Consider the following 13,147-nt stretch of genomic DNA (forward strand, 5'->3'; position numbering starts at 1 on the left):
AGCTCTGACACACCCAGAATCTCAGGATCACAGGATCCCAAAATCAATGGATCAGAGACAGCTGAACTCTGGGGAGTTCTGACATAACCAGGATCACAGGAAGGACAGTCTCCAGTCAAATATAGTGAGGGCAGGTAGCACTAGAGATAGTCAGATGGTGGGAGGCAAGCATAAGAACATAAGCAACAGAAACCATCAGAATCTAATTCTCCTACCATAGCAAGTCCTGGATATACCATCACACCAGAAAAGCAAGATTTGGATTAAAATCACATCTCATGATGCTGATAGAAGACTTTAAGAAGGACATAAATAACTCCCTTCAAGAAATACAGGAGAACATAGGTAAACAGCTAGAAGCCCTTAAAGAGGAAACACAAATATTCCTTAAAGAACTATAGAAAAACACAAACAGGTGAAGGAAATGAATAAAACAATCCAAGATCTAAAATTGAAAATAGAAACAATAAAGAAACCACAAAGGAGACAATCCTGGAGTTCGGAGTCCTAGGAAAGAGATCAGGACTCGTAGATGCAAGCATCACAAACAGAATACAAGAGATAGAAGAGAGAATCTCAGGTGCAGAAGATACCAAAGAAAACATTGACACAACAGTCAAAGAAAATGCAAAATGCAAAAAGTTCCTCACCTAAAACATCGAGGAAATCCAGGACACAATGAGAAGACCAATCCTAAGGGTAATAGGCATAGAAGAGAGTGAAGATTCCCAACTTAAAGGGTCAGTAAATATCTTCAGCAAAATTATAGAAGAAAACGTCCCTAACCTCAAGAAAGAGATGCCCATAAACATACAAGAAGCCTACGGAACTCCAAATAGTTTGGACCAGTAAAGAAAGTCCTCCCATCACATACTAGTCAAAACACCAAATGTACAAAACAAAGAAAGGATATTAAAAGCATTAAGGCAAAAACGTCAAGTAACATATAGAGGCAGACAAAACTAATAATGTTTGAGCTGCTGAGTGTGTTAAACCTGAATCACACACTATGTAAACAGTGGTACATATATGGTAAACAGTGGCAAAGGCATATGCATTTATGTTGTGTATCAGCTTTCCTTATGTATTAAGGTGTCCTCATACCTTTATAGACTCCTCATAAATAATACAGTAGGCAATATAGCCAAAAAATATCAATTTTCAGGTGAAAATATTTTTCCTTTTTTATCATCCTGAAAATTTCTGCTGAGCTGTTTTCTTTTTTGTTTTGTTTTGTTTTTTAAATTAGGTATTTATTTCATTTACATTTCCAATGCTATCCCAAAAGTCCCCCACCCGCTCCCCCACCCACCCACTCCCACTTCTTGGCCCTGTCGTTCCCCTGTACTGAGGCAGATAAAGTTTTCATGACCAATGGGCCTCTCTTCCCACTGATGGCCGGCTAGGCCATTTTCTGATACATATGCAGCTAGAGACATGAGCTCCGAGGGGTACTGGTTAGTTCATATTGTTGTTCCACCTATAGGGTTGCAGACCCCTTTAGCTCCTTGGTTACTTTCTCTAGCTCCTCCATTGGGGGCCCTGTGAGCTATTGTTTTCTATAGAACATAATCTGGATCCCTATCTACTGTCCCACTTATCTCTCTTGATCACTTTAGTAATGTCTTCTAGAAATTGAGAGTGTAAGATATTTTATGTGACTGTAGGAAGCCTTTTTTAAAACATTCTCAGTAACACGAAAAAAATTCAGGAGTATATATATATATATATATATATATATATATATGTATATATACACACACACACACACACATATATATATAACATCAAAGATACTCACTTTAGATTTTACGTCATTTTGAATGGAGAGTCTGATGCTCCAGAAGGATGTAAATCGAACAAACAAGAAATGGCTAACTGCTTGCTTTGTCTCCCTTCCCTGCAAATGTTCATGAAACTATCTATGTATGTATTTGGTGCCTTGTCCAATCAATTGTCTGGTTCCTAACCTTTAGTCTAGAAGACCAATGTGGTCTTTGTTTAGAAATACCAAATTCCTCAACATGGACCAGCTTCCAGTTATGTGTTCTGCTTCACAGAGAAGGAACACAAAGCTTGCTTTTGCGAGGTACAGATCCAGAAAAACTTAATTGAATGCCAGGCACAGTGAGACTCCAGAGAGGCTTCTCCTTCAGCTGAATGACCTTCAGTGACTCCAGCCGCCTGAGGCCAGACCTGAAACAGCATATGATTCTATTTGTACCTAGCGACTGAGAATAGCTCACCGGAACCTTCAGTTTTCATCTAACCTGGAGAGTAATCACCACTGTCTGTGGCGTTACAATGACACCAAAAGCAGTATTTAGTTTCTCCTGCTGAGTTCAAAATGTCTGAAGTGAAAAGAAAGGAAAGATGTGCAGAGATAACGACAAGACATGAAGTGGGAGATTATTTTTAAACTAATTATTGGATGAGAAAAAGAAGACAATGCTATTTCTAAATATTGGTAGTGAGAATAAGTAAAAAGGCAAACTAACATCTACCATAAATACAGCAGAGAAAAATAAATCAGTGGAATGAAGCACACCAGAGAATGTGCCAACCGAGAAAGAAGCAGAGGCTTGGCTGACATTTCTATCTAGTGTGTGAGCCTCCCTAAATCCCTTTTCCTGTGTGTTTTCATCTAACACTTGCCTCAGAGGACCAATTCTACAACATGCTGTAAAAACAAGAAAGGAGAAAAGAGTGAATGGCTAGAGCTAGTGATAATAAGAGCATAGACACAGGAAGCATTTGGAGATAGCATATTCTTACAGGATAGAATTTGTTTCTGAAAGTATAAATCCATCATTCCATCATCCTATTGGAACAAAGGAAATGCTGAAACCTGAGTATTGGCTATTGATCTTTCAGCAGAAATATCTGTTCTTTACCCTTAATTCCTGAAAGAATCACTTAATTAAGAAAGAAATGAAAATAGGAATTTGCTGTCACTGGTGACAGAAATCTCACCTTATTTGTGCGTAGCTATGATTGCAAAATAAATTTAACATCCTCCTCTAAATACAAAGTCAAGGCAATGCTGTCTTGCTGGTGTTTTGACATCATAGTGGTCTGCATTCATGGTCTCTGGCTTTGCCTGATATTCCTACCTCTATCCTCAGACATCATTTCATATGTGAGAATATAGGTTTTATTGATGAATTTAGTAACTACAGAATCCATATATCTAGGTCTTAAACCCTAAGCTTACAGTATGACCTTATTTGTATGTAGATCTAATGTATATATAACTATTTAACAGGAAGACCAGTGGAGTTGAAAAACCCTTCATCCAGTATGATTGAGATTATTGATAAAGATATACTTCAATACTGCCAACCATATCTTAAAAAAATAATATTAGTAAAGGTATTGCAAGCCTGGAGAACAGGAAAGCACCCTAGATCTTATCTTTCCCTGGTATGCTTTGTGGGAGCACTACCGATCAGCACATTTATTGTGTGTTTGCAGCTACAGACTGTGAGTCTATACACTTTGTAGTACTGGGAACTAACAGCATGGGACTGTATGTGCCAGGTAGATTGGTAACTCACAGTTTTGCATACTGCCCTTCTCACTTATGGGAACCAAGATGATTAGTCTTGCTTTTCATCAAACCTTGTACGTTACAAATTATTCAATGGCAAAACCATGTAAGTCCAAGTTAACTATTATACCAGAACACTATTAAGAAATACAGTTTTGGGGCTGGAGAGATGGCTCAGCCATTAGAGGCTAGGCTCACAACCAAAAATATAAGAAATACAGTTTTGGAAAGTTGTGAAGTACTCCAAAATCGTGCAAAGATAAACATCAAAGTTACTTTAATCTGGAACTACTGACTCTTACATGACAGAGGTACAACATTACCATGGAAAATAGACCCTGGAATACAATGTGTCCACTTTCATGGTTAAACCTGAGAATCATGTGGGCTGTAATTTTAATCCTGAAATACAGCATAACACAGCAAAGAACACTCCCTACAGGATATTGACCAGAAGCCTCAACAAACAAGGAATTTACATACTGTTGTCTTAACAGTCCCTTAATAAATATTGTCTCCTAAATATGAATGTTATTAGCACTACATTCAAGAGAAAACTAAATCTCATGAGTTGCCTGTTTCAAATGTTTTGCTTCAAGACAACACTTAGCATGTGTGTGTTATTAAACTGATAAGAACAGATACTATGCTTGATCTTAGCAAAAAGACCAGGAAGCAATGGTATGTGGATTCTATGCTATGCCATCACTGCTAGCCTTATAGAATTTCTTAAACTATAGACTATTTGATTCTTTTAGTCTTGTTTGTTGATGTAGCAGGTACAATTTACATTTTAAAGGTACAATTCTATTATCAGTGTTATCTGTCCTTAAAATGTGTATAATTGTATACCCTTTATCCAATACAACAAGCAAAACAAATCTATGCCCCTATTCCCATGAATTCTATTCATGCCCCTGTTTGATTTCTCCCTCTCTTCCTGTTACCAGACAAGACTGATTTGATTCTGCCCTGGTGTGTTCCATTTTTTATGTGTCATATAAATCAATCATCTAATACATAGTTATTTCAAACTAGCTTTCACTCAACAGGATTACTGTCTTAGATATCAACACATCGCTACATGCTTCTATAGTCCATTTCCCAGTTTGTCTGAGAACTGTTTCATTTTACGGATAGACTGTAGTTTGGACATCCATCCCCCAGCTGAAGAACATTTGAGTTATCCCAGTTTTGACTATTACAAAAAAAGACATTATAGCTATTATTATATGCTTTCTCTTGAATGAATTCTTTAAAATTTGGAATGGTGGGAATATAGTAAGCATCCATTCCACCTCACAATCAATGTCCTAGTGTTTTTTCACGGTGTTTGCGGTATTTTGAATCTCTGATCAGCAGTGTACTGGAGTTCAAACTGCAGGGATAAAGTTGTAACTCACAGTTATGTTGTGTGCTTTTACTCAATATACAGCACGCAAACAGAAAAATATCTCAACTCTTCTATTTTTGATAACACTTACTATTGCCACATTTCTTGTTTGCATCTTAACCATTCTAGTGATCATATAGTAGAATCTAAGTATAAATTTGCAGTACATTAATAATAAATTAAAAATAAATTAATTGTACAATCTTATTTGTCATCAATATCTCTTTGTGAAACATATATTCAAATACATTATCACACTTGAAATAAATTGGTTGTTCTTATTATTGCCTTTAATAGTTATTTTCATATTCTAGATATTATTCTTTGTTTGATTGGAACAAGTTTTATGTGGACATAAGAGAAAGCAAGAAGTTTCTAGAACCCACATTCAGATTCCCCCACCAGGACGCATCACAGCTTTGTTTCCTCAGCCTTGCCTATCCTGAAGAGTCAGGAAGGTCACTGGCATTAGCTTTGAGAGGTCTGGACCTGATGGGTTTTTTTATCTTTATAACTTCTTGGATTTGGGGCTCTGGTAATTTCATAAATGCGGGATGTATTTATTTGTTTAGATGCAAAATATTTTTTATAATTTGAGGGTATAAAATGATTAGAAATTAGAGCTTATGATTTGCTGATAACTAAAAAACAGTGATCAATCACTACTTATGATTTAAATATTTATGAGGCATCTAAACAAATATGGAAGTGTGAACATTCATATATCCCAGAAATCAGAAAACAACAAACCATTCAAAGAAGTTCACTAAGCATTAATTAAAACTAAATTTCTAATAATAATGGTGGCCTTCTAATTAGCCATTTGAATTCAATTATTTGTCGATTAATAGTTTGGTATAAAGGAAAGGTAAAATTTAAAGTAGAGTACTTAAGGCTAATAATACATTAAAATAATAGAAGAGCACAAAAAGCAATGTTTCTAAGATTGAACCAAAAAAAAAAAAGAAAAAGAAAGAAAAAAATGTGAATCCTATGCCAGGAAAAAAAGCAGAGGGACTTAACACTACTATCTCAAAATAAATGAAAAATAAAAATTGTAACTTGTTACTGGGGCCATAGTTCCGTGGTAAAGAGTTGACCTATATGCAAAGCTACAAAACATCAGCAACTAAAATCACTAACTTGAATCTGCAGAGAAAAAAACTAACAGAATCTGAGTATTAGTTCATAATATCACCACAGGCCTAGTTTTCATCATGAGCATTTTAATATGTTGTGTCAATTTCTTTTATGGTCCTTAAAAGCAAAATACTCAAGGAAGGCCTCTTATCCACAGCACAATTATTTAAAACATTATAGCAATAAATAATACAAAGAGAAAAAGTAATATACTCCTAGTCATCTCATTTAACTTTCCCAAGATGTTTAAGTCAATATTTTTATTCATATTTTAAAAAATAAAGAAACTAGGGAGGAGTTTTATAACCAATTCTGTAATACAAATGCAAGCCAGAAAAGAGGCCTGAAAGGCCCTGTGTTTTCTGCTCCTCTATTATAACAAAATATATGATGGACATAGTAGGATTATTACAATATTATTTCTAGAATCTGGCCTAGAAATAAGGACATACATTATAAAATTCATAAGATTTTAATGTATGTTTGATTTGTTTAAGATAGTATGTTGCTATATGAAGGTAAGGGAGAAAATAGACTACTTAAAATATAGAATTAGGAAGAAATTACACTGTTTACAGTGGTCACCACTTAGGGCATGAAAAAGCTCCAGGGTCCATTCAATAATTTTTTTATATGTACTAGTGTTTTGTCTACCTGTGTGTATATGTATCATATACAAGCCTGATTTCTGGGGAGAGCAGAAGACATTAGATCATCAAGAACTAGCTTATAGACGATTGTGGTAGGCCATTATTTGGGTGATGAAAACTGATCCTGGGTCCTCTGCAGGAACAAGTATTCTTAATTGGGAGCCATCAAAGTCCCATTTGAAAAGAATAAGAGACAGTGATATTGCTCAGTGGGTAAACACGTTTACTTTTAAGCCTGTTGGTATCAGTTTAATTCCTAGAACCCAAATTGTGGAAAACTAAAACCTACTCCCAAAGTTTTCTTCTTACCTTTGTATATACACAAATGAATGAATAGATGAATGGATGCATGAATCAGAAATACATAAGTTTACCAGCATGAAAAATAAAAATCCTTAAAGTTTGGCATAAACCATTTAAATGGTTTATCATGCTGATTTCATCATTTTAGTGTCTTAAAATTATTCCAGGGCCCTACAAAAATGAGACAAAAAATAACTATGCCTTCTCACAGCTACAGTATAATAACAAACATGATGGCTTTCCTTCTGTACTGTGCATACCCTGCTATGGGCACCACTGTACACATAACAAAGCCCTGAATCTTCTTAATTGTCCAGGCAAGTTGGAATCATACTAGTGGCTGACACCAACAGACTGGCTCCAGAATTCTTAATCTGAGCTATTGTACTACACTGAGAGAGTTGGGCTTTAACATATAACTGTGAAAGAGATACACTTTCATTACATAAGAATATCCAGGCTGTGGCAAGTGAGATGGCTCAGCAGTACACAGCACTTGCTACTTTTGCAAAAGATCTAGGTTTGTTTTCTAGTTCCAAAACACAGTAGCCCACAACCAGAGGCAGCAACAGTTTCAGGATGTCCAATGCCCTCTTTCTGCCTCTACAGGTACTGGGCATGCTCTTGACCCACACAGATACATTCAGGAAAATTAAATTTAAATTATCTTTTTAAGAAAAAGGAATTTCTAAGTCATAGTTAATATTTTAAATAGAAATATGTTCTACAATAAAATATAGAGTAAGTCCATTAGGACAAATGCAGGGTATGTCCCAAGCCATTTGTACACTTAATTATTTAGTATTTCTAGTAATTCTGTAACTTATCATCCAATAGACTTATTTTCATACTAAATTGGATTTAGTCTTGATAATTGTGGCTAGAAGTCTCAACAAATAAAAACTAGACTACAGTGTTGTGTTGCAGTATGGAAAGTAAGGCTCAGAAGATTGTGAGTCAGGTCTGTCAGTGATGCTCCTTCCAAAGGCATCAAACAAGCTAATAACACAGAGGAATGCCTTAATGTTTTCATCATGGAAAAAATAGCCAGAGACTTTCTCTGAGAAAAAAAATGATGCTTATAATTTTTAAGACTTTACTACTCATGTGGCAAAATTCCAAATGTAAGGTTTGGACAAGAAATTTCTTGAAATATGATGCTTATAGCTTTAGCAACTCCTTTTACCTAAGAATTATTGATGAAGAAGAAATGTCCAGACACAGGGATAAGTAAATAAAATACTTCAAAGGGAGCAAAGAGGTCCAACCTGTAAACAAAGCTCTGTCAACTGGCAAAGGCATCTTCTTATAGGGAGGGTTTCCCTTCCATTGCTTATACTCATTTCTTACCCGGAGAATCATCTTCTAAGAGGATACTCATGCTCGAGCCCCGCCATCCTCTGCCTCCGTTCAGTTTGCTTATAAGGTCAAGTACATCATTAAATAATTCCATGTGCTGCTTAGAGCAGCTGGAAAGAATTAGAACTGTTTGTTCAGCTGATTATTAAAAAGCTGGACTCAGACTAGACAACACCAAAGTGAGGGTAATATGCCAAAAGTCCTAGAATCTCTATAAGACAACCCCAGGGTTGTTTAAAAACATTCTCATCACAAATATACCTCAGATGATGGAAAGATCCTTTCTGCTGTCAGTAACCCAATCTGAGTCACAAGCATCTATTGCCAACATCACTGCACAACCTTCTAACAAGTTTATGGATAGAACCTCTTCTTACTCTCCTATCTCCATCTGCATAGACTATCACCAAGAATACCTAGATGAGTCTTGCAAAAACCTTAGTTAAACAATACCTCTTTCTTCAAAACCTTGCAATATATCTCAGTTTCACACTGAATAAAAGCCTTTTTAAAAGCCTATAAATCCCTGCATGCTACAGCTCATGTCTAGCTTGCTAACCCTGACTCTTATTCAATTCACTCTACCTAAGGAACAATGATCTCCCTTATGGTATCTGAACTTGCTGAGTTCACCCTACTTTAAGGCTTTTGAATTTTGCATTCACTGATGCCTCTGTCTTAAGATAATGGTATAGTTATTTTATAAACTTCAAGTATTTGCCTGACCCATAAATCATATCCTGGTTTTCTTGCTTAATTCTGCAAAGAACCCCTTCTTTCTACCTGGCACTCTTGACTGCTTTTGAAAATTTCTAGCGTGTGTGTGTGTGTGTGTGTGTGTGTGTGTGTGTGTGTGTGTTTTAATTAACTACTATTTTGATGAATAGTTAAAATATTTGACAATTTTAGACCTCTTTGCAATGTATTTTAAGCATACTGTTACCCTCCCTTATCTCCCTCCCTTTCCTGGAACACACTCTCTTCTTTCTAACTAGTCTCCCTTCTACTTTCATGCCTTATTATTTTTTGACATAGCCATAATGGCTGCAAGCTCATGAGTACATCACTGATGTTTTATCCAGAAGATGACAATTTACAGGACTCCTACCTATCCCCCAACTCTTACAATCTTTATATCACCTTTTTCATGATGCACCTTGAGTCTCAGAAGGGATGGTATAGTTGCCTCATTTATATCTGAGCACTCAAGAGCCATTGAGTCTTAGAATTCTAACTACAATTTTTGGCTAAAAAAAAAATCATCTTGGTCTGGAGAGATGGCTCAGCAGTTAAAAGCACTGCTCTTCCGAAGATCCTGAGTTCAAATCCCAGCAACCACATGGTGGCTCACAATCATCTTTAATGAGACCTGATGCCCTCTTCTGGGGTGTCTGAACACAGCTATAATGTACTTACATATAATAAGTGACTAAATATTTAGAAAAAAAATCATATTTTTCTGTTAAACTCAAACCTGGAAGACAGTGAAATGGCAAAAAGCACTTGCTGCTAAGCCTGTGTGACCTGAGTTCAATTTCTGAAACTCATATGATAGAAGGAGAAAAACAATTTCTGCAACTTGTTCTGGTATCTCCATGTATACTATGTCAGAGAGAGAGACAGAGACAGAGACAGAGAGACAGAATAGATAGACAGACAGACAGATATTACATTTCAGTAAAAGTCTGAAATGTAATAAAATACATTCTTCAACATGCAATATAATAATAATATGTTCACTATTAGCTCTGTTCCCCAAAGATCTGGCCTCTCCTACCAGCCTTTGGCTGCCTGCTTTATCTCATTTCCCTGCAGAGCCTTCCTTGTTCATTTTGTATCTAAAAGGAGCTGATTCTTCTCAAAGGAGCTGGTGACATTTCTCTGCCTTGCTTTGCAGTAATCCTCCAAAATCTCAAAGTTTCCAGAAATATCATATTTTTTCATTAATCATTTTATTTGTTTACATTTCAAATGATATCTCCCTTCCTAGTTACCCCTCTATAACCTCCCCACATTCCTTTCCTCTCTCCCCGCTCCCCTTTGCCTCTATGAGGGTGCTCCTCCACCCCATTCACCAACTCCTGCCTCACCCCTCTAGCATCCCCTTACACTGGGGCATTAAGCTTTCCTCCCCTCCCATTGATGTCAGATAAGGTCATCTTCTGCTACATATGTATCTAGAGTTATGGCTTTCTCCATGTATGCTCTTTGGTTGTTGGTTTAGTCCCTGGGAGTTCTAGGTGGTCCAGTTAGTTGATATTGTTCTCCCTACAGGGTAGCAATCCCCTTAAGCTCCTTCAATCCTTCCCCTAGCTCTTCTATTGGGGTCCCCAGACGTCCTCTGATGGTTGGCTGTGAGTATCTGCATCTGTATTGGTCAGGTGCTGGTAGAACCTCCCAGGGAAAAGCCATATCAGGCTTAGGTCAGCAAGCACTTCTTGGTATCAGCAATAATGCCAGGTTTGGTGTCTGCAGTTGAGATGGATCCCTAGATGGTGGGAATCTCTGGATAGCTTTTCCTTCTGTTCAAGTTTTTGTCTCTTCTTTCCTTTGGACAGGAATATTTCTGAGGTAAAATTTTGAGATGGATGGCTGGCCCCATCCTTCCACTGGAGGCTAAGCCTATCTATTGGAGGTAGACTCTACAGGTTGTATTTACCCTGGATGGATATTTTGGTTAATGCCATCACCATTGGGTCCTGGGAGCCTCTCTCTTCCATGGGGTCTGGGACATTCTAGTACCTATGGTCAGTTTCCAGTTCCTCACTGCTACATGTTTCAATTCAATTTCTTGACCTTCTGTACTTCTCTCCTGTCCCTTCTAATACCCGATCCTGCCCCCTTTTTTCCCTCCCCTTATTCTTTCTCAGGTCATTCCTTCCCTCTACCTCCTGTGATTTTTTTCATCATTCTATGTAGGATTAAAGCATCTATGCTTCGGTCTTCCTTATTCTTTTTTCTTTTCCATTTTTTATTAGGTATTTAACTCATTTACATTTCCAATGCTATACCAAAAGTCCCCCACATCCACCCACCCCCACTCCCCTGCCCACCCACTCCCCCTTTTTGGCCCTGGTGTTCCCCTGTACTGGGGCATATAAAGTTTGCAAGTCCAATGGGCCTCTCTTTCCAGTGATGGCCGACTAGGCCATCTTTTGATATATATGCAGCTAGAGTCAAGAGCTCCGGGGTACTGGTTAGTTCATGATGTTGTTCCACCTATAGGGTTGCAGATCCCTTTAGCTCCTTGGCTACTTTCTCTAGCTCCTCCATTGGGAGCCCTATGATCCAGCCATTAGCTGACTGTGAGCATCCACTTCTGTGTTTGCTAGGCCCCGGCATAGTCTCACAAGAGACAGCTACATCTGGGTCCTTTCAATAAAATCTTGCTAGTGTATGCAATGGTGTCAGCGTTTGGATGCTGATTATGGGGTGGATCCCTGGATATGGCAGTCTCTACATGGTCCATCCTTTCATCTCAGCTCCAAACTTTGTCTCTGTAACTCCTTCCATGGGTGTTTTGTTCCCAAATCTAAGGAGGGGCATAGTGTCCACACTTCAGTCTTCATTCTTCTTGAGTTTCATGTGTTTAGCAAATTATATCTTATATCATGGGTATCCTAGGTTTGGGGCTAATATCCACTTATCAGTGAATACATATTGTGTGAGTTTCTTTGTGAATGTGTTACCTCACTCAGGATGATGCCCTCCAGGTCCATCCATTTGGCTAGGAATTTCATAAATTCATTCTTTTTAATAGCTGAGTAGTACTCCATTGTGTAGATGTACCACATTTTCTGTATCCATTCCTCTGTTGAGGGGCATCTAGGTTCTTTCCAGCTTCTGGCTATTATAAATAAGGCTGCTATGAACATAGTGGAGCATGTGTCCTTCTTACCTGTTGGGGCATCTTCTGGATATATGCCCAGGAGAGGTATTGCTGGATCCTCCGGTAGTACTATGTCCAGTTTTCTGAGGAACCGCCAGACTGATTTCCAGAGTGGTTGTACAAGCCTGCACTCCCACCAACAATGGAGGAGTGTTCCTCTTTCTCCACATCCACGCCAGCATCTGCTGTCACCTGAATTTTTGATCTTAGCCATTCTGACTGGTGTGAGGTGGAATCTCAGGGTTGTTTTGATTTGCATTTCCCTGATGATTAAGGATGTTGAACATTTTTTCAAGTGCTTCTCTGCCATTCGGTATTCCTCAGGTGAGAATTCTTTGTTCAGTTCTGAGCCCCATTTTTTAATGGGGTTGTTTGATTTTCTGAAGTCCACCTTCTTGAGTTCTTTATATATGTTGGATATTAGTCCCCTATCTGATTTAGGATAGGTAAAGATCCTTTCCCAATCTGTTGGTGGTCTTTTTGTCTTATTGACGGTGTCTTTTGCCTTGCAGAAACTTTGGAGTTTCATTAGGTCCCATTTGTCAATTCTCGATCTTACAGCACAAGCCATTGCTGTTCTGTTCAGGAATTTTTCCCCTGTGCCCATATCTTCAAGGCTTTTCCCCACTTTCTCCTCTATAAGTTTCAGTGTCTCTGGTTTTATGTGAAGTTCCTTGATCCACTTAGATTTGACCTTAGTACAAGGAGATAAGTATGGATCGATTCGCATTCTTCTACACGATAACAACCAGTTGTGCCAGCACCAATTGTTGAAAATGCTGTCTTTCTTCCACTGGATGGTTTTAGCTCCCTTGTCGAAGATCAAGTGACCATAGGTGTGTGGGTTCATTTCTGGGTCTTCA

At 37.8% G+C, this 13,147-nt stretch overlaps 1 pseudogene; it reads right to left on the reverse strand.

Moving 5' to 3' along the window:
• Nucleotides 1-4,058: 4,058 nt before the first annotated feature.
• Nucleotides 4,059-4,230, reverse strand: Gm51833 (annotated as a pseudogene).
• Between the last annotated feature and the right edge of the window lie 8,917 nt (nt 4,231-13,147).

This window comes from Mus musculus, chromosome 10 (genome assembly GCF_000001635.26).
Source record: "Mus musculus strain C57BL/6J chromosome 10, GRCm38.p6 C57BL/6J".
Classification (NCBI taxonomy): domain Eukaryota; kingdom Metazoa; phylum Chordata; class Mammalia; order Rodentia; family Muridae; genus Mus; species Mus musculus.